The sequence below is a fragment of the Osmerus eperlanus genome, chromosome 17 (genome assembly GCF_963692335.1).
Source record: "Osmerus eperlanus chromosome 17, fOsmEpe2.1, whole genome shotgun sequence".
In the NCBI taxonomy this organism is placed as follows: domain Eukaryota; kingdom Metazoa; phylum Chordata; class Actinopteri; order Osmeriformes; family Osmeridae; genus Osmerus; species Osmerus eperlanus.
In genome coordinates, this window is record NC_085034.1 from 13,283,909 (window position 1) to 13,299,367 (window position 15,459).

Here is a 15,459-nt window from a genome sequence, read left to right on the forward strand (position 1 = left end):
AGCGAACGCCGTACCATTTCGGCAGTGCACCTTGGAGTCTCGGAATGCTGCTAGCTCCCGTTTTGTTGCTTTCTTGACATCCACTTGAATTTGCAGCGAAAAAAGCGCCTGGTGGCATGGGCCAAACACGACCGGTTGTTTCACGCCGACACGAGGTGGCGCCGAGGACACCACGTTTCCGTTGCTTCGTATGGCGTCATTGGCCTGTTAGCTCAGTTGGTCAGAGCATGGTGCTAATAACGCCAAGGTCACGGGTTCGATCCCCTTACGGGCCATTGAGAGCTTTTTGGAGGTCTTGTCCTTCCTTCCCCGCGTTTGTGGCCAGGCTTCGACATGCTACTGAATACAGTGGTCTCCGTGCCGAAATAGCTCAGTTGGGAGAGCGTTAGACTGAAGATCTGAAGGTCCATGGTTCGATCCCGGGTTTCGGCAAAGCTTTGGCGTCTCCAAAGTAGAGTCTACTCAAGGAAGTGGTTGACGGTGCGTTTTCTCAAAGGTCACGCCAAAGCACTGCTGACCGCTGACTTGTCAAAGAAATGCGCGACACGGGACGTACTGCATAAACTTGTCCCTTTTAAATATCTGAGGTGAGAGCGCAGCGCTGTGCACCAGTGGGCCGTGTTTTCCCTCCATTGGATGAAATGTCAAGCCGCAAAACGCCCCCGCCGATTGAGGATTTGGAGACGTTCCTGTGCTTGCCGCTCAAAAGACGACAGGAGAGAGTGGCTTGTGTCGCGATGAAGATGACGACCAGCTGCATCGAGGGGGTGCTGTCTGCGTTGGGAGATAGACTGCAGAACATGCAGCGGAGCTGTACTTTAGGGGAAACTGCCAAAAGACGAAAAAGAAGAAGACGGTGTTGGACAATGCTGGCGTCTATCCCGCTAACTCTTGCATGATAAGCGAACGCCGTACCATTTCGGCAGTGCACCTTGGAGTCTCGGAATGCTGCTAGCTCCCGTTTTGTTGCTTTCTTGACATCCACTTGAATTTGCAGCGAAAAAAGCGCCTGGTGGCGTGGGCCAAACACGACCGGTTGTTTCACGCCGACACGAGGTGGCGCCGAGGACACCACGTTTCCGTTGCTTCACGTGCCGTCATTGGCCTGTTAGCTCAGTTGGTCAGAGCGTGGTGCTAATAACGCCAAGGTCACGGGTTCGATCCCCTTACGGGCCATTGAGAGCTTTTTGGAGGTTTTTTCCTTCCTTCCCCGCGTTTGTGGCCAGGCTTCGACATGCTACTGAATACAGTGGTCTCCGTGCCGAAATAGCTCAGTTGGGAGAGCGTTAGACTGAAGATCTGAAGGTCCCTGGTTCGATCCCGGGTTTCGGCAAAGCTTTGGCGTCTCGAAAGTAGAGTCTACTCAAGGAAGTGGTTGACGGTGTGTTTTCTCAAAGGTCACGCCAAAGCACTGCTGACCGCTGACTTGTCAAAGAAATGCGCGACACGGGACGTACTGCATAAACTTGTCCCTTTTAAATATCTGAGGTGAGAGCGCAGCGCTGTTTACCAGTGGGCCGTGTTTTACCTCCATTGGATGAAATGTCAAGCCGCAAAACGCCCCCGCCGATTGAGGATTTGGAGACGTTCCTGTGCTTGCCGCTCAAAGGACGACAGGAGAGAGTGGCTTGTGTCGCGATGAAGATGACGACCAGCTGCATCGAGGGGGTGCTGTCTGCGTTGGGAGATAGACTGCAGAACGTGCAGCGGAGCTGTACTTTAGGGGAAACTGCCAAAAGGCGAACAAGCAGAAGACGGTATTGGACAATGCTGGCGTCTATCCCGCTACCTCTTGCATGATAAGCGAACGCCGTACCATTTCGTCAGTGCACCTTGGAGTCTCGGAATGCTGCTAGCTCCCGTTTCGTTGCTTTCTTGACATCCACTTGAATTTGCAGCGAAAAAAGCGCCTGGTGGCGAGGGCCAAACACGACCGGTTGTTTCACGCCGACACGAGGTGGCGCCGAGGACACCACGTTTCCGTTGCTTCACGTGCCGTCATTGGCCTGTTAGCTCAGTTGGTCAGAGCGTGGTGCTAATAACGCCAAGGTCACGGGTTCGATCCCCTTACGGGCCATTGAGAGCTTTTTGGAGGTCTTTTCCTTCCTTCCCCGCGTTTGTGGCCAGGCTTCGACATGCTACTGAATACAGTGGTATCCGTGCCGAAATAGCTCAGTTGGGAGAGCGTTAGACTGAAGATCTGAAGGTCCCTGGTTCGATCCCGGGTTTCGGCAAAACTTTGGCGTCTCCAAAGTAGAGTCTACTCAAGGAAGTGGTTGACGGTGCGTTTTCTCAAAGGTCACGACAAAGCACTGCTGACCGCTGACTTGTCAAAGAAATGCGCGACACGGGACGTACTGCATAAACTTGTCCCTTTTAAATATCTGAGGTTTGAGCGCAGCGCTGTGCACCAGTGGGCCGTGTTTTACCTCCATTGGATGAAATGTCAAGCCGCAAAACGCCCCCGCCGATTGAGGATTTGGAGACGTTCCTGTGCTTGCCGCTCAAAGGACGACAGGAGAGAGTGGCTTGTGTCGCGATGAAGATGACGACCAGCTGCATCGAGGGGGTGCTGTCTGCGTTGGGAGATAGACTGCAGAACATGCAGCGGAGCTTTACTTTAGGGGAAACTGCCAAAAGACGAAAAAGAAGAAGACGGTGTTGGACAATGCTGGCGTCTATCCCGCTACCTCTTGCATGATAAGCGAACGCCGTACCATTTCGGCAGTGCACCTTGGAGTCTCGGAATGCTGCTAGCTCCCGTTTCGTTGCTTTCTTGACATCCACTTGAATTTGCAGCGAAAAAAGCGCCTGGTGGCGAGGGCCAAACACGACCGGTTGTTTCACGCCGACACGAGGTGGCGCCGAGGACACCACGTTTCCGTTGCTTCACGTGCCGTCATTGGCCTGTTAGTTCAGTTGGTCAGAGCGTGGTGCTAATAACGCCAAGGTCACAGGTTCGATCCCCTTACGGGCCATTGAGAGCTTTTTGGAGGTCTTTTCCTTACTTCCCGCGTTTGTGGCCAGGCTTCGACATGCTACTGAATACAGTGGTCTCCGTGCCGAAATAGCTCAGTTGGGAGAGGGTTAGACTGAAGATCTGAAGGTCCCTGGTTCGATCCCGGGTTTCGGCAAAACTTTGGCGTCTCCAAAGTAGAGTCTACTCAAGGAAGTGGTTGACGGTGCGTTTTCTCAAAGGTCACGCCAAAGCACTGCTGACCGCTGACTGGTCAAAGAAATGCGCGACACGGGACGTACTGCATAAACTTGTCCCTTTTAAATATCTGAGGTGAGAGCGCAGCGCTGTGCACCAGTGGGCCGTGTTTTCCCTCCATTGGATGAAATGTCAAGCCGCAAAACGCCCCCGCCGATTGAGGATTTGGAGACGTTCCTGTGCTTGCCGCTCAAAGGACGACAGGAGAGAGTGGCTTGTGTCGCGATGAAGATGACGACCAGCTGCATCGAGGGGGTGCTGTCTGCGTTGGGAGATAGACTGCAGAACATGCGGCGGAGCTGTACTTTAGGGGAAACTGCCAAAAGACGAAAAAGAAGAAGACGGTATTGGACAATGCTGGCGTCTATCCCGCTACCTCTTGCATGATAAGCGAACGCCGTACCATTTCGGCAGTGCACCTTGGAGTCTCGGAATGCTGCTAGCTCCCGTTTTGTTGCTTTCTTGACATCCACTTGAATTTGCAGCGAAAAAAGCGCCTGGTGGCGTGGGCCAAACACGACCGGTTGTTTCACGCCGACACGAGTTGGCGCCGAGGACACCACGTTTCCGTTGCTTCACGTGCCGTCATTGGCCTGTTAGCTCAGTTGGTCAGAGCATGGTGCTAATAACGCCAAGGTCACGGGTTCGATCCCCTTACGGGCCATTGAGAGCTTTTTGGAGGTCTTGTCCTTCCTTCCCCGCGTTTGTGGCCAGGCTTCGACATGCTACTGAATACAGTGGTCTCCGTGCCGAAATAGCTCAGTTGGGAGAGCGTTAGACTGAAGATCTGAAGGTTCCTGGTTCGATCCCGGGTTTCGGCAAAGCTTTGGCGTCTCCAAAGTAGAGTCTACTCAAGGAAGTGGTTGACGGTGCTTTTTCTCAAAGGTCACGCCAAAGCACTGCTGACCGCTGACTGGTCAAAGAAATGCGCGACACGGGATGTACTGCATAAACTTGTCCCTTTTAAATATCTGAGGTGAGAGCGCAGCGCTGTGCACCAGTGGGCCGTGTTTTCCCTCCATTGGATGAAATGTAAAGCCGCAAAACGCCCCCGCCGATTGAGGATTTGGAGACGTTCCTGTTCTTGCCGCTAAAAGGACGACAGGAGAGAGTGGCTTGTGTCGCGATGAAGATGACGACCAGCTGCATCGAGGGGGTGCTGTCTGCGTTGGGAGATAGACTGCAGAACGTGCAGCGGAGCTGTACTTTAGGGGAAACTGCCAAAAGGCGAACAAGAAGAAGACGGTATTGGACAATGCTGGCGTCTATCCCGCTACCTCTTGCATGATAAGCGAACGCCGTACCATTTCGGCAGTGCACCTTGGAGTCTCGGAATGCTGCTAGCTCCCGTTTCGTTGCTTTCTTGACATCCACTTGAATTTGCAGCGAAAAAAGCGCCTGGTGGCGAGGGCCAAACACGACCGGTTGTTTCACGCCGACACGAGGTGGCGCCGAGGACACCACGTTTCCGTTGCTTCACATGCCGTCATTGGCCTGTTAGCTCAGTTGGTCAGAGCGTGGTGCTAATAACGCCAAGGTCACGGGTTCGATCCCCTTACGGGCCATTGAGAGCTTTTTGGAGGTCTTTTCCTTCCTTCCCCGCGTTTGTGGCCAGGCTTCGACATGCTACTGAATACAGTGGTCTCCGTGCCGAAATAGCTCAGTTTGGAGAGCGTTAGACTGAAGATCTGAAAGTCCCTGGTTCGATCCCGGGTTTCGGCAAAGCTTTGGCGTCTCCAAAGTAGAGTCTACTCAAGGAAGTGGTTGACGGTGCGTTTTCTCAAAGGTCACGCCAAAGCACTGCTGACCGCTGACTTGTCAAAGAAATGCGCGACACGGGACGTACTGCATAAACTTGTCCCTTTTAAATATCTGAGGTGAGAGCGCAGCGCTGTGCACCAGTGGGCCGTGTTTTCCCTCCATTGGATGAAATGTCAAGCCGCAAAATGCCCCCGCCAATTGATGATTTGGAGACGTTCCTGTGCTTGCCGCTCAAAGGACGACAGGAGAGAGTGGCTTGTGTCGCGATGAAGATGACGACCAGCTGCATCGAGGGGGTGCTGTCTGCGTTGGGAGATAGACTGCAGAACATGCAGCGGAGCTTTACTTTAGGGGAAACTGCCAAAAGACGAAAAAGAAGAAGACGGTGTTGGACAATGCTGGCGTCTATCCCGCTACCTCTTGCATGATAAGCGAACGCCGTACCATTTCGGCAGTGCACCTTGGAGTCTCGGAATGCTGCTAGCTCCCGTTTTGTTGCTTTCTTGACATCCACTTGAATTTGCAGCGAAAAAAGCGCCTGGTGGCGTGGGCCAAACACGACCGGTTGTTTCACGCCGACACGAGGTGGCGCCGAGGACACCACGTTTCCGTTGCTTCACATGCCGTCATTGGCCTGTTAGCTCAGTTGGTCAGAGCGTGGTGCTAATAACGCCAAGGTCACGGGTTCGATCCCCTTACGGGCCATTGAGAGCTTTTTGGAGGTCTTTTCCTTCCTTCCCCGCGTTTGTGGCCAGGCTTCGACATGCTACTGAATACAGTGGTCTCCGTGCCGAAATAGCTCAGTTTGGAGAGCGTTAGACTGAAGATCTGAAAGTCCCTGGTTCGATCCCGGGTTTCGGCAAAGCTTTGGCGTCTCCAAAGTAGAGTCTACTCAAGGAAGTGGTTGACGGTGCGTTTTCTCAAAGGTCACGCCAAAGCACTGCTGACCGCTGACTTGTCAAAGAAATGCGCGACACGGGACGTACTGCATAAACTTGTCCCTTTTAAATATCTGAGGTGAGAGCGCAGCGCTGTGCACCAGTGGGCCGTGTTTTCCCTCCATTGGATGAAATGTCAAGCCGCAAAATGCCCCCGCCAATTGATGATTTGGAGACGTTCCTGTGCTTGCCGCTCAAAGGACGACAGGAGAGAGTGGCTTGTGTCGCGATGAAGATGACGACCAGCTGCATCGAGGGGGTGCTGTCTGCGTTGGGAGATAGACTGCAGAACATGCAGCGGAGCTTTACTTTAGGGGAAACTGCCAAAAGACGAAAAAGAAGAAGACGGTGTTGGACAATGCTGGCGTCTATCCCGCTACCTCTTGCATGATAAGCGAACGCCGTACCATTTCGGCAGTGCACCTTGGAGTCTCGGAATGCTGCTAGCTCCCGTTTCGTTGCTTTCTTGACATCCACTTGAATTTGCAGCGAAAAAAGCGCCTGGTGGCGAGGGCCAAACACGACCGGTTGTTTCACGCCGACACGAGGTGGCGCCGAGGACACCACGTTTCCGTTGCTTCACGTGCCGTCATTGGCCTGTTAGTTCAGTTGGTCAGAGCGTGGTGCTAATAACGCCAAGGTCACGGGTTCGATCCCCTTACGGGCCATTGCGAGCTTTTTGGAGGTCTTTTCCTTACTTCCCGCGTTTGTGGCCAGGCTTCGACATGCTACTGAATACAGTGGTCTCCGTGCCGAAATAGCTCAGTTGGGAGAACGTTAGACTGAAGATCTGAAGGTCCCTGGTTCGATCCCGGGTTTTGGCAAAGCTTTGGCGTCTCCAAAGTAGAGTCTACTCAAGGAAGTGGTTGACGGTGCTTTTTCTCAAAGGTCACGCCAAAGCACTGCTGACCGCTGACTTGTCAAAGAAATGTGCGACACGGGACGTACTGCATAAACTTGTCCCTTTTAAATATCTGAGGTGAGAGCGCAGCGCTGTGCACCAGTGGGCCGTGTTTTCCCTCCATTGGATGAAATGTCAAGCCGCAAAACGCCCCCGCCGATTGAGGATTTGGAGACGTTCCTGTGCTTGCCGCTCAAAAGACGACAGGAGAGAGTGGCTTGTGTCGCGATGAAGATGACGACCAGCTGCATCGAGGGGGTGCTGTCTGCGTTGGGAGATAGACTGCAGAACATGCAGCGGAGCTTTACTTTAGGGGAAACTGCCAAAAGACGAAAAAGAAGAAGACGGTGTTGGACAATGCTGGCGTCTATCCCGCTACCTCTTGCATGATAAGCGAACGCCGTACCATTTCGGCAGTGCACCTTGGAGTCTCGGAATGCTGCTAGCTCCCGTTTCGTTGCTTTCTTGACATCCACTTGAATTTGCAGCGAAAAAAGCGCCTGGTGGCGAGGGCCAAACACGACCGGTTGTTTCACGCCGACACGAGGTGGCGCCGAGGACACCACGTTTCCGTTGCTTCACATGCCGTCATTGGCCTGTTAGCTCAGTTGGTCAGAGCGTGGTGCTAATAACGCCAAGGTCACGGGTTCGATCCCCTTACGGGCCATTGAGAGCTTTTTGGAGGTCTTTTCCTTCCTTCCCCGCGTTTGTGGCCAGGCTTCGACATGCTACTGAATACAGTGGTCTCCGTGCCGAAATAGCTCAGTTCGGAGAGCGTTAGACTGAAGATCTGAAGGTCCCTGGTTCGATCCCGGGTTTCGGCAAAGCTTTGGCGTCTCCAAAGTAGAGTCTACTCAAGGAAGTGGTTGACGGTGCTTTTTCTCAAAGGTCACGCCAAAGCACTGCTGACCGCTGACTGGTCAAAGAAATGCGCGACACGGGATGTACTGCATAAACTTGTCCCTTTTAAATATCTGAGGTGAGAGCGCAGCGCTGTGCACCAGTGGGCCGTGTTTTCCCTCCATTGGATGAAATGTCAAGCCGCAAAACGCCCCAGCCGATTGAGGATTTGGAGACGTTCCTGTGCTTGCCGCTAAAAGGACGACAGGAGAGAGTGGCTTGTGTCGCGATGAAGATGACGACCAGCTGCATCGAGGGGGTGCTGTCTGCGTTGGGAGATAGACTGCAGAACATGCAGCGGAGCTTTACTTTAGGGGAAACTGCCAAAAGACGAAAAAGAAGAAGACGGTGTTGGACAATGCTGGCGTCTATCCCGCTACCTCTTGCATGATAAGCGAACGCCGTACCATTTCGGCAGTGCACCTTGGAGTCTCGGAATGCTGCTAGCTCCCGTTTCGTTGCTTTCTTGACATCCACTTGAATTTGCAGCGAAAAAAGCGCCTGGTGGCGTGGGCCAAACACGACCGGTTGTTTCACGCCGACACGAGGTGGCGCTGAGGACACCATGTTTCCGTTGCTTCACGTGCCGTCATTGGCCTGTTAGCTCAGTTGGTCAGAGCGTGGTGCTAATAATGCCAAGGTCTTGGGTTCGATCCCCTTACGGGCCATTGAGAGCTTTTTGGAGGTCTTTTCCTGCCTTCCCCGCGTTTGTGGCCAGGCTTCGACATGCTACTCAATACAGCGTTCTCCGTGCCGAAATAGCTCAGTTGGGAGAGCGTTAGACTGAAGATCTAAAGGTCCCTGGTTCGATCCCGGGTTTCGGCAAAGCTTTGAAGTCTCCAAAGTAGAGTCTACTCAAGGAAGTGGTTGACGGTGTGTTTTCTCAAAGGTCACGCCAAAGCACTACTGACCGCTGACTGGTCAAAGAAATGCGCGACACGGGACGTACTGCATAAACTTGTCCCTTTTAAATATCTGAGGTGAGAGCGCAGCGCTGTTTACCAGTGGGCCGTGTTTTCCCTCCATTGGATGAAATGTCAAGCCGCAAAACGCCCCCGCCGATTGAGGATTTGGAGACGTTCCTGTTCTTGCCGCTAAAAGGACGACAGGAGAGAGTGGCTTGTGTCGCGATGAAGATGACGACCAGCTGCATCGAGGGGGTGCTGTCTGCGTTGGGAGATAGACTGCAGAACGTGCAGCGGAGCTGTACTTTAGGGAAAACTGCCAAAAACGAAAAAGAAGAAGACGGTGTTGGACAATGCTGGCGTCTATCCCGCTACCTCTTGCATGATAAGCGAACGCCGTACCATTTCGGCAGTGCACCTTGGAGTCTCGGAATGCTGCTAGCTCCCGTTTCGTTGCTTTCTTGACATCCACTTGAATTTGCAGCGAAAAAAGCGCCTGGTGGCGTGGGCCAAACAAGACCGGTTGTTTCACGCCGACACAAGGTGGCGCCGAGGACACCACGTTTCCGTTGCTTCACTTGGCGTCATTGGCCTGTTAGCTCAGTTGGTCAGAGCGTGGTGCTAATAACGCCAAGGTCACGGGTTCGATCCCCTTACGGGCCATTGAGAGCTTTTTGGAGGTCTTTTCCTTCCTTCCCGCGTTTGTGGCCAGGCTTCGACATGCTACTGAAGACAGTGGACTCCGTGTCGAAATAGCTCAGTTGGGAGAGCGTTAGACTGAAGATCTAAAGGTCCCTGGTTCGATCCCGGGTTTTGGCAAAGCTTTGGCGTCTCCAAAGTAGAGTCTACTCAAGGAAGTGGTTGACGGTGCTTTTTCTCAAAGGTCACGCCAAAGCACTGCTGACCGCTGACTTGTCAAAGAAATGTGCGACACGGGACGTACTGCATAAACTTGTCCCTTTTAAATATCTGAGGTGAGAGCGCAGCGCTGTGCACCAGTGGGCCGTGTTTTCCCTCCATTGGATGAAATGTCAAGCCGCAAAACGCCCCCGCCGATTGAGGATTTGGAGACGTTCCTGTGCTTGCCGCTCAAAAGACGACAGGAGAGAGTGGCTTGTGTCGCGATGAAGATGACGACCAGCTGCATCGAGGGGGTGCTGTCTGCGTTGGGAGATAGACTGCAGAACATGCAGCGGAGCTTTACTTTAGGGGAAACTGCCAAAAGACGAAAAAGAAGAAGACGGTGTTGGACAATGCTGGCGTCTATCCCGCTACCTCTTGCATGATAAGCGAACGCCGTACCATTTCGGCAGTGCACCTTGGAGTCTCGGAATGCTGCTAGCTCCCGTTTCGTTGCTTTCTTGACATCCACTTGAATTTGCAGCGAAAAAAGCGCCTGGTGGCGAGGGCCAAACACGACCGGTTGTTTCACGCCGACACGAGGTGGCGCCGAGGACACCACGTTTCCGTTGCTTCACATGCCGTCATTGGCCTGTTAGCTCAGTTGGTCAGAGCGTGGTGCTAATAACGCCAAGGTCACGGGTTCGATCCCCTTACGGGCCATTGAGAGCTTTTTGGAGGTCTTTTCCTTCCTTCCCCGCGTTTGTGGCCAGGCTTCGACATGCTACTGAATACAGTGGTCTCCGTGCCGAAATAGCTCAGTTCGGAGAGCGTTAGACTGAAGATCTGAAGGTCCCTGGTTCGATCCCGGGTTTCGGCAAAGCTTTGGCGTCTCCAAAGTAGAGTCTACTCAAGGAAGTGGTTGACGGTGCTTTTTCTCAAAGGTCACGCCAAAGCACTGCTGACCGCTGACTGGTCAAAGAAATGCGCGACACGGGATGTACTGCATAAACTTGTCCCTTTTAAATATCTGAGGTGAGAGCGCAGCGCTGTGCACCAGTGGGCCGTGTTTTCCCTCCATTGGATGAAATGTCAAGCCGCAAAACGCCCCAGCCGATTGAGGATTTGGAGACGTTCCTGTGCTTGCCGCTAAAAGGACGACAGGAGAGAGTGGCTTGTGTCGCGATGAAGATGACGACCAGCTGCATCGAGGGGGTGCTGTCTGCGTTGGGAGATAGACTGCAGAACATGCAGCGGAGCTTTACTTTAGGGGAAACTGCCAAAAGACGAAAAAGAAGAAGACGGTGTTGGACAATGCTGGCGTCTATCCCGCTACCTCTTGCATGATAAGCGAACGCCGTACCATTTCGGCAGTGCACCTTGGAGTCTCGGAATGCTGCTAGCTCCCGTTTCGTTGCTTTCTTGACATCCACTTGAATTTGCAGCGAAAAAAGCGCCTGGTGGCGTGGGCCAAACACGACCGGTTGTTTCACGCCGACACGAGGTGGCGCTGAGGACACCATGTTTCCGTTGCTTCACGTGCCGTCATTGGCCTGTTAGCTCAGTTGGTCAGAGCGTGGTGCTAATAATGCCAAGGTCTTGGGTTCGATCCCCTTACGGGCCATTGAGAGCTTTTTGGAGGTCTTTTCCTGCCTTCCCCGCGTTTGTGGCCAGGCTTCGACATGCTACTCAATACAGCGTTCTCCGTGCCGAAATAGCTCAGTTGGGAGAGCGTTAGACTGAAGATCTAAAGGTCCCTGGTTCGATCCCGGGTTTCGGCAAAGCTTTGACGTCTCCAAAGTAGAGTCTACTCAAGGAAGTGGTTGACGGTGTGTTTTCTCAAAGGTCACGCCAAAGCACTACTGACCGCTGACTGGTCAAAGAAATGCGCGACACGGGACGTACTGCATAAACTTGTCCCTTTTAAATATCTGAGGTGAGAGCGCAGCGCTGTTTACCAGTGGGCCGTGTTTTCCCTCCATTGGATGAAATGTCAAGCCGCAAAACGCCCCCGCCGATTGAGGATTTGGAGACGTTCCTGTTCTTGCCGCTAAAAGGACGACAGGAGAGAGTGGCTTGTGTCGCGATGAAGATGACGACCAGCTGCATCGAGGGGGTGCTGTCTGCGTTGGGAGATAGACTGCAGAACGTGCAGCGGAGCTGTACTTTAGGGAAAACTGCCAAAAACGAAAAAGAAGAAGACGGTGTTGGACAATGCTGGCGTCTATCCCGCTACCTCTTGCATGATAAGCGAACGCCGTACCATTTCGGCAGTGCACCTTGGAGTCTCGGAATGCTGCTAGCTCCCGTTTCGTTGCTTTCTTGACATCCACTTGAATTTGCAGCGAAAAAAGCGCCTGGTGGCGTGGGCCAAACAAGACCGGTTGTTTCACGCCGACACAAGGTGGCGCCGAGGACACCACGTTTCCGTTGCTTCACTTGGCGTCATTGGCCTGTTAGCTCAGTTGGTCAGAGCGTGGTGCTAATAACGCCAAGGTCACGGGTTCGATCCCCTTACGGGCCATTGAGAGCTTTTTGGAGGTCTTTTCCTTCCTTCCCGCGTTTGTGGCCAGGCTTCGACATGCTACTGAAGACAGTGGACTCCGTGCCGAAATAGCTCAGTTGGGAGAGCGTTAGACTGAAGATCTAAAGGTCCCTGGTTCGATCCCGGGTTTTGGCAAAGCTTTGGCGTCTCCAAAGTAGAGTCTACTCAAGGAAGTGGTTGACGGTGCTTTTTCTCAAAGGTCACGCCAAAGCACTGCTGACCGCTGACTGGTCAAAGAAATGCGCGACACGGGACGTACTGCATAAACTTGTCCCTTTTAAATATCTGAGGTGAGAGCGCAGCGCTGTGCACCAGTGGGCCGTGTTTTCCCTCCATTGGATGGAATGTCAAGCCGCAAAACGCCCCCGCCGATTGAGGATTTGGAGACGTTCCTGTAATTGCCGCTAAAAGGACGACAGGAGAGAGTGGCTTGTGTCGCGATGAAGATGACGACCAGCTGCATCGAGGGGGTGCTGTCTGCGTTGGGAGATAGACTGCAGAACGTGCAGTGGAGCTGTACTTTAGGGGAAACTGCCAAAAGGCGAAAAAGAAGAAGACGGTGTTGGACAATGCTGGCGTCTATGCCGCTACCTCTTGCATGATAAGCGAACGCCGTACCATTTCGGCAGTGCACCTTGGAGTCTCGGAATGCTGCTAGCTCCCGTTTCGTTGCTTTCTTGACATCCACTTGAATTTGCAGCGAAAAAAGCGCCTGGTGGCGTGGGCCAAACACGACCGGTTGTTTCACGCCGACACGAGGTGGCGCCGAGGACACCACGTTTCCGTTGGATGAAATGTCAAGCCGCAAAACGCCCCCGCCGATTGAGGATTTGGAGCGTTCCTGTTCTTGCCGCTAAAAGGACGACAGGAGAGAGTGGCTTGTGTCGCGATGAAGATGACGACCAGCTGCATCGAGGGGGTGCTGACTGCGTTGGGAGATAGACTGCAGAACGTGCAGCGGAGCTGTACTTTAGGGGAAACTGCCAAAAGGCGAACAAGAAGAAGACGGTATTGGACAATGCTGGCGTCTATCCCGCTACCTCTTGCATGATAAGCGAACGCCGTACCATTTCGGCAGTGCACCTTGGAGTCTCGGAATGCTGCTAGCTCCCGTTTCGTTGCTTTCTTGACATCCACTTGAAATTGCAGCGAAAAAAGCGCATGGTGGCGTGGGCCAAACAAGACCGGTTGTTTCACGCCGACACGAGGTGGCGCTGAGGACACCATGTTTCCGTTTCTTCACGTGTCGTCATTGGCCTGTTAGCTCAGTTGGTCAGAGCGTGGTGCTAATAACGCCACGGTCACGGGTTCGATCCCCTTACGGGCCATTGAGAGCTTTTTGGAGGTCTTTTCCTGCCTTCCCCGCGTTTGTGGCCAGGCTTCGACATGCTACTCAATACAGCGTTCTCCGTGCCGAAATAGCTCAGTTGGGAGAGCGTTAGACTGAAGATCTGAAGGTCCATGGTTCGATCCCGGGATTTCGGCAAAACTTTGGCGTCTCCAAAGTAGAGTCTACTCAAGGAAGTGGTTGACGGTGCGTTTTCTCAAAGGTCACGCCAAAGCACTGCTGACCGCTGACTTGTCAAAGAAATGCGCGACACGGGACGTACTGCATAAACTTGTCCCTTTAAATATCTGAGGTGAGAGCGCAGCGCTGTGCACCAGTGGGCCGTGTTTTCCCTCCATTGGATGAAATGTCAAGCCGCAAAATGCCCCCGCCGATTGAGGATTTGGAGACGTTCCTGTGCTTGCCGCTCAAAGGACGACAGGAGAGAGTGGCTTGTGTCGCGATGAAGATGACGACCAGCTGCATCGAGGGGGTGCTGTCTGCGTTGGGAGATAGACTGCAGAACATGCAGCGGAGCTTTACTTTAGGGGAAACTGCCAAAAGACAAAAAAGAAGAAGACGGTGTTGGACAATGCTGGCGTCTATCCCGCTACCTCTTGCATGATAAGCGAACGCCGTACCATTTCGGCAGTGCACCTTGGAGTCTCGGAATGCTGCTAGCTCCCGTTTCGTTGCTTTCTTGACATCCACTTGAATTTGCAGCGAAAAAAGCGCCTGGTGGCGTGGGCCAAACACGACCGGTTGTTTCACGCCGACACGAGGTGGCGCCGAGGACACCACGTTTCCGTTGCTTCACGTGCCGTCATTGGCCTGTTAGCTCAGTTGGTCAGAGCGTGGTGCTAATAACGCCAAGGTCACGGGTTCGATCCCCTTACGGGCCATTGAGAGCTTTTTGGAGGTCTTTTCCTTCCTTCCCAGCGTTTGTGGCCAGGCTTCGACATGCTACTGAATACAGTGTTCTCCGTGCCGAAATAGCTCAGTTGGGAGAGCGTTAGACTGAAGATCTGAAGGTTCCTGGTTCGATCCCGGGTTTCGGCAAAGCTTTGGCGTCTCCAAAGTAGAGTCTATTCAAGGAAGTGGTTGACGGTGCTTTTTCTCAAAGGTCACGCCAAAGCACTGCTGACCGCTGACTGGTCAAAGAAATGCGCGACACGGGATGTACTGCATAAACTTGTCCCTTTTAAATATCTGAGGTGAGAGCGCAGCGCTGTGCACCAGTGGGCCGTGTTTTCCCTCCATTGGATGAAATGTAAAGCCGCAAAACGTCCCCGCCGATTGAGGATTTGGAGACGTTCCTGTTCTTGCCGCTAAAAGGACGACAGGAGAGAGTGGCTTGTGTCGCGATGAAGATGACGACCAGCTGCATCGAGGGGGTGCTGTCTGCGTTGGGAGATAGACTGCAGAACGTGCAGCGGAGCTGTACTTTAGGGGAAACTGCCAAAAGGCGAACAAGAAGAAGACGGTATTGGACAATGCTGGCGTCTATCCCGCTACCTCTTGCATGATAAGCGAACGCCGTACCATTTCGGCAGTGCACCTTGGAGTCTCGGAATGCTGCTAGCTCCCGTTTCGTTGCTTTCTTGACATCCACTTGAATTTGCAGCGAAAAAAGCGCCTGGTGGCGTGGGCCAAACAAGACCGGTTGTTTCACGCCGACACAAGGTGGCGCCGAGGACACCACGTTTCCGTTGCTTCACTTGGCGTCATTGGCCTGTTAGCTCAGTTGGTCAGAGCGTGGTGCTAATAACGCCAAGGTCACGGGTTCGATCCCCTTACGGGCCATTGAGAGCTTTTTGGAGGTCTTTTCCTTCCTTCCCGCGTTTGTGGCCAGGCTTCGACATGCTACTGAAGACAGTGGACTCCGTGCCGAAATAGCTCAGTTGGGAGAGCGTTAGACTGAAGATCTAAAGGTCCCTGGTTCGATCCCGGGTTTTGGCAAAGCTTTGGCGTCTCCAAAGTAGAGTCTACTCAAGGAAGTGGTTGACGGTGCTTTTTCTCAAAGGTCACGCCAAAGCACTGCTGACCGCTGACTGGTCAAAGAAATGCGCGACACGGGACGTACTGCATAAACTTGTCCCTTTTAAATATCTGAGGTGAGAGCGCAGCG

The 15,459-nt window shown here is 53.2% G+C and overlaps 34 non-coding genes across 34 annotated transcripts; all 34 read left to right on the top strand.

The window, feature by feature from the left end:
- The first annotated feature begins 201 nt into the window (after positions 1–201).
- Positions 202–275, top strand: trnai-aau (transfer RNA isoleucine (anticodon AAU)). The gene has a single exon. It is a non-coding gene; the product is annotated as a tRNA-Ile (tRNA).
- Positions 276–359: 84 nt separating this feature from the next.
- trnaf-gaa (transfer RNA phenylalanine (anticodon GAA)) lies at positions 360–432 on the top strand. Its single transcript has one exon. It is a non-coding gene; the product is annotated as a tRNA-Phe (tRNA).
- A 670-nt stretch (positions 433–1,102) lies between these two features.
- On the top strand, positions 1,103–1,176 carry trnai-aau (transfer RNA isoleucine (anticodon AAU)). Its single transcript has one exon. It is a non-coding gene; the product is annotated as a tRNA-Ile (tRNA).
- Positions 1,177–1,260: 84 nt separating this feature from the next.
- Positions 1,261–1,333, top strand: trnaf-gaa (transfer RNA phenylalanine (anticodon GAA)). Its single transcript has one exon. It is a non-coding gene; the product is annotated as a tRNA-Phe (tRNA).
- A 670-nt stretch (positions 1,334–2,003) lies between these two features.
- On the top strand, positions 2,004–2,077 carry trnai-aau (transfer RNA isoleucine (anticodon AAU)). Its single transcript has one exon. It is a non-coding gene; the product is annotated as a tRNA-Ile (tRNA).
- An 84-nt stretch (positions 2,078–2,161) lies between these two features.
- trnaf-gaa (transfer RNA phenylalanine (anticodon GAA)) lies at positions 2,162–2,234 on the top strand. The gene has a single exon. It is a non-coding gene; the product is annotated as a tRNA-Phe (tRNA).
- Positions 2,235–2,904: 670 nt separating this feature from the next.
- Positions 2,905–2,978, top strand: trnai-aau (transfer RNA isoleucine (anticodon AAU)). The gene has a single exon. It is a non-coding gene; the product is annotated as a tRNA-Ile (tRNA).
- Positions 2,979–3,061: 83 nt separating this feature from the next.
- Positions 3,062–3,134, top strand: trnaf-gaa (transfer RNA phenylalanine (anticodon GAA)). The gene has a single exon. It is a non-coding gene; the product is annotated as a tRNA-Phe (tRNA).
- Positions 3,135–3,804: 670 nt separating this feature from the next.
- On the top strand, positions 3,805–3,878 carry trnai-aau (transfer RNA isoleucine (anticodon AAU)). The gene has a single exon. It is a non-coding gene; the product is annotated as a tRNA-Ile (tRNA).
- Positions 3,879–3,962: 84 nt separating this feature from the next.
- trnaf-gaa (transfer RNA phenylalanine (anticodon GAA)) lies at positions 3,963–4,035 on the top strand. The gene has a single exon. It is a non-coding gene; the product is annotated as a tRNA-Phe (tRNA).
- Positions 4,036–4,705: 670 nt separating this feature from the next.
- Positions 4,706–4,779, top strand: trnai-aau (transfer RNA isoleucine (anticodon AAU)). The gene has a single exon. It is a non-coding gene; the product is annotated as a tRNA-Ile (tRNA).
- An 84-nt stretch (positions 4,780–4,863) lies between these two features.
- On the top strand, positions 4,864–4,936 carry trnaf-gaa (transfer RNA phenylalanine (anticodon GAA)). Its single transcript has one exon. It is a non-coding gene; the product is annotated as a tRNA-Phe (tRNA).
- A 670-nt stretch (positions 4,937–5,606) lies between these two features.
- Positions 5,607–5,680, top strand: trnai-aau (transfer RNA isoleucine (anticodon AAU)). The gene has a single exon. It is a non-coding gene; the product is annotated as a tRNA-Ile (tRNA).
- An 84-nt stretch (positions 5,681–5,764) lies between these two features.
- trnaf-gaa (transfer RNA phenylalanine (anticodon GAA)) lies at positions 5,765–5,837 on the top strand. Its single transcript has one exon. It is a non-coding gene; the product is annotated as a tRNA-Phe (tRNA).
- A 670-nt stretch (positions 5,838–6,507) lies between these two features.
- trnai-aau (transfer RNA isoleucine (anticodon AAU)) lies at positions 6,508–6,581 on the top strand. The gene has a single exon. It is a non-coding gene; the product is annotated as a tRNA-Ile (tRNA).
- An 83-nt stretch (positions 6,582–6,664) lies between these two features.
- trnaf-gaa (transfer RNA phenylalanine (anticodon GAA)) lies at positions 6,665–6,737 on the top strand. Its single transcript has one exon. It is a non-coding gene; the product is annotated as a tRNA-Phe (tRNA).
- Positions 6,738–7,407: 670 nt separating this feature from the next.
- On the top strand, positions 7,408–7,481 carry trnai-aau (transfer RNA isoleucine (anticodon AAU)). The gene has a single exon. It is a non-coding gene; the product is annotated as a tRNA-Ile (tRNA).
- Positions 7,482–7,565: 84 nt separating this feature from the next.
- Positions 7,566–7,638, top strand: trnaf-gaa (transfer RNA phenylalanine (anticodon GAA)). Its single transcript has one exon. It is a non-coding gene; the product is annotated as a tRNA-Phe (tRNA).
- Positions 7,639–8,308: 670 nt separating this feature from the next.
- On the top strand, positions 8,309–8,382 carry trnai-aau (transfer RNA isoleucine (anticodon AAU)). The gene has a single exon. It is a non-coding gene; the product is annotated as a tRNA-Ile (tRNA).
- An 84-nt stretch (positions 8,383–8,466) lies between these two features.
- trnaf-gaa (transfer RNA phenylalanine (anticodon GAA)) lies at positions 8,467–8,539 on the top strand. The gene has a single exon. It is a non-coding gene; the product is annotated as a tRNA-Phe (tRNA).
- Positions 8,540–9,208: 669 nt separating this feature from the next.
- Positions 9,209–9,282, top strand: trnai-aau (transfer RNA isoleucine (anticodon AAU)). Its single transcript has one exon. It is a non-coding gene; the product is annotated as a tRNA-Ile (tRNA).
- Positions 9,283–9,365: 83 nt separating this feature from the next.
- trnaf-gaa (transfer RNA phenylalanine (anticodon GAA)) lies at positions 9,366–9,438 on the top strand. Its single transcript has one exon. It is a non-coding gene; the product is annotated as a tRNA-Phe (tRNA).
- A 670-nt stretch (positions 9,439–10,108) lies between these two features.
- trnai-aau (transfer RNA isoleucine (anticodon AAU)) lies at positions 10,109–10,182 on the top strand. The gene has a single exon. It is a non-coding gene; the product is annotated as a tRNA-Ile (tRNA).
- An 84-nt stretch (positions 10,183–10,266) lies between these two features.
- trnaf-gaa (transfer RNA phenylalanine (anticodon GAA)) lies at positions 10,267–10,339 on the top strand. Its single transcript has one exon. It is a non-coding gene; the product is annotated as a tRNA-Phe (tRNA).
- A 670-nt stretch (positions 10,340–11,009) lies between these two features.
- trnai-aau (transfer RNA isoleucine (anticodon AAU)) lies at positions 11,010–11,083 on the top strand. The gene has a single exon. It is a non-coding gene; the product is annotated as a tRNA-Ile (tRNA).
- Positions 11,084–11,167: 84 nt separating this feature from the next.
- On the top strand, positions 11,168–11,240 carry trnaf-gaa (transfer RNA phenylalanine (anticodon GAA)). Its single transcript has one exon. It is a non-coding gene; the product is annotated as a tRNA-Phe (tRNA).
- A 669-nt stretch (positions 11,241–11,909) lies between these two features.
- On the top strand, positions 11,910–11,983 carry trnai-aau (transfer RNA isoleucine (anticodon AAU)). The gene has a single exon. It is a non-coding gene; the product is annotated as a tRNA-Ile (tRNA).
- An 83-nt stretch (positions 11,984–12,066) lies between these two features.
- On the top strand, positions 12,067–12,139 carry trnaf-gaa (transfer RNA phenylalanine (anticodon GAA)). Its single transcript has one exon. It is a non-coding gene; the product is annotated as a tRNA-Phe (tRNA).
- Positions 12,140–13,258: 1,119 nt separating this feature from the next.
- On the top strand, positions 13,259–13,332 carry trnai-aau (transfer RNA isoleucine (anticodon AAU)). The gene has a single exon. It is a non-coding gene; the product is annotated as a tRNA-Ile (tRNA).
- Positions 13,333–13,416: 84 nt separating this feature from the next.
- Positions 13,417–13,490, top strand: trnaf-gaa (transfer RNA phenylalanine (anticodon GAA)). The gene has a single exon. It is a non-coding gene; the product is annotated as a tRNA-Phe (tRNA).
- A 669-nt stretch (positions 13,491–14,159) lies between these two features.
- Positions 14,160–14,233, top strand: trnai-aau (transfer RNA isoleucine (anticodon AAU)). Its single transcript has one exon. It is a non-coding gene; the product is annotated as a tRNA-Ile (tRNA).
- Positions 14,234–14,317: 84 nt separating this feature from the next.
- trnaf-gaa (transfer RNA phenylalanine (anticodon GAA)) lies at positions 14,318–14,390 on the top strand. The gene has a single exon. It is a non-coding gene; the product is annotated as a tRNA-Phe (tRNA).
- Positions 14,391–15,060: 670 nt separating this feature from the next.
- On the top strand, positions 15,061–15,134 carry trnai-aau (transfer RNA isoleucine (anticodon AAU)). Its single transcript has one exon. It is a non-coding gene; the product is annotated as a tRNA-Ile (tRNA).
- Positions 15,135–15,217: 83 nt separating this feature from the next.
- Positions 15,218–15,290, top strand: trnaf-gaa (transfer RNA phenylalanine (anticodon GAA)). The gene has a single exon. It is a non-coding gene; the product is annotated as a tRNA-Phe (tRNA).
- The last annotated feature ends 169 nt before the right edge of the window (positions 15,291–15,459 follow it).